This window comes from Nannospalax galili, unplaced genomic scaffold (genome assembly GCF_000622305.1).
Source record: "Nannospalax galili isolate Female #2095 unplaced genomic scaffold, S.galili_v1.0 scaffold886, whole genome shotgun sequence".
Classification (NCBI taxonomy): Eukaryota; Metazoa; Chordata; class Mammalia; order Rodentia; family Spalacidae; genus Nannospalax; species Nannospalax galili.
In genome coordinates this window covers 1279144-1281264 of record NW_008355971.1, presented here as the reverse complement: position 1 = coordinate 1281264, position 2121 = coordinate 1279144, and positions in this window count along the sequence as shown.

The window sequence follows — 2121 nt, the reverse complement described above, 5'->3', positions numbered from 1 at the left end:
GGTGCATTTACCTACATGCAGGCAATACACACATACACATAAAATAAAAATAATAAAATATTTTTAAAAATTTTAAAAAGAGTACTAAGTGGTGGGAGTCTTTGGCTGGGAGAAAGCACAGATTCATTCAGTCAGTCACTCAAGCATCTACTTGTTCAGCACCCATTATGAAGGTCTTACTGTAGTCACTGGTAAGGTCAACAGTGAAGAAACACCTGCTCTGTTAGAACTCACTAGAAAGTTGAGAAAAATGGTAGAGATAGATGTTTGATGCCTGGGATAGACTCTTGTTTTATGAAAAACCTCAAGCTGGGTTCAGTGGCACATGCTTGTACGTGCTTATAATCCCCGCTACTAGGAGGCCTGAGGCAGGAAGATCACGATGGACAAACCTGGGCTATGTAATAAAACCCTGTCTAAAAAAAAGACAGAAATAAAGAAAAGAAAAAAAAAGAGAGAGAGAAGGCCAGGCATGGTGGTGCACGCCTTTAATCCCAGCACTCGGGAGGCAGAGGCAGGTTGATCTCTGTGAGTTCAAGGCCAGCCTGGTCTACATAGTGAGCTCCAGAACAGCTTGGGGCTACAGGGAGACCCTGTCTCAAAAAGACCAAAAAAAAAGAAAAGAAAAAAAAGGAGGGGCCAGTGAGATGGATCACAGGGTAAGAGCACTGGCCACCAAGCCTGATGACCTGGTTCAGTATCCTGGACCCCCAGGTGGAAGGAGAAAAAGGATTCCCCCAAGTTGTCCTCTGACCTCCACACACACAGTAAGTAAATAAATGTAATAAAAATGAAAGGAAGGGAGGGAGGGAGGGCGGGAGGGAGGGAAGAAGGAAGAAAGGAAGAAAAACCAAGAAAACAACAAGGGTTAGGGAGATGGCTTAGTTGGTAAAGTGCTTGCTCTCCAAGCTCAAGGACCTGAATTCAGTTTCCCAGCACCCACATAAAAAACCTGTGGTTCGGGCCTGTAATCCCAGTGACAGGAGGCAGAGACAGGATGATTCCTGGGGTTTGCTGTTTAGTTAATCTCACCAAATGGGCAGTCTTCAGGTTCAATGAGAGACCCTGTCTTTTTTTTTTTTTTTCTCCTGTTTGAGATAGGGTCTCCTTGTAGCCCCAACTGGCCTGGAACTCACTATGTAGACCAGGCCGGCTTTGAACTCATAGAGCTCTGCTTGCCTCTGCCTCCCAAGTGCTGGGTTTAAAGGCATGCGCCACCATGCCGGGCAAGTGAGACCCTATTTTAAAAAGTAAAGTGCGGGTTTGGAAAGATGGCTCAGTGGTTAAGAACACTGACTGTTCTTGCAGAAGACCTGGGTTCGAATCCCAGCACCCACATGGCAGCTAACAACTGTCCATAACTCCAGTTCCAGGGTATCCAACAGCCTCTTCTGTCCTCAAAGGGCATTGCACGATACAGGTGCACTTACCTACATGCAGGCAATACACGCATACACATAAAATTTAAAAAAAGAGGCAGAGGCAGGCGGATCCTTGTGAATTCAAGGCCAGCCTGGTCTACGTAGTGCGTTCAGGTCAGCTGTGACTACAGGGAGACCCTGTCTCAAAAAGACAAAAAAAAAACTACATGTTTGCCAGACATGGTGGTATACGTCTTTGATACCAGCACTCTGGAGGCAGAGGCAGACAAATCTCTGCAAGGTTGTAAGGTAGAGGACAGCATGCCTCCTGAGTGCTGGGATTAAAGGCATGTGCCACCACACCCAGCTAATTTTTTTTTAATTTTTTAAAAAAAATAATTTTTAGGGGCTGGAGAGATGGCTCAGTGGTTAAGAGCACTGACTGCTCTTTCAGAGGACCCGGGTTCGAGTCCCAGCACTCACATGGCAGCTACACACCGTCCTTAACTCCAGTTCCAGGGAAATCCAAAGTCTGCTTCTGACCTCCATGGCATTGCATGACACAGGTGCACTCACATACATGCGGGCAATACACTCAAACACATAAAATAAAAATAAAGAATAAAAATTTTTAAAAGGTGGTTGGTTGCCAGGTACTGTGGCACACACCTTTAATCCAAGCACTCTGGAGGTAGAAGCAGGTGGATCTCTATGAGATCAAGACCAGCCTGGTCTATAGAGTGAGTTTCAGGCCAGCTGT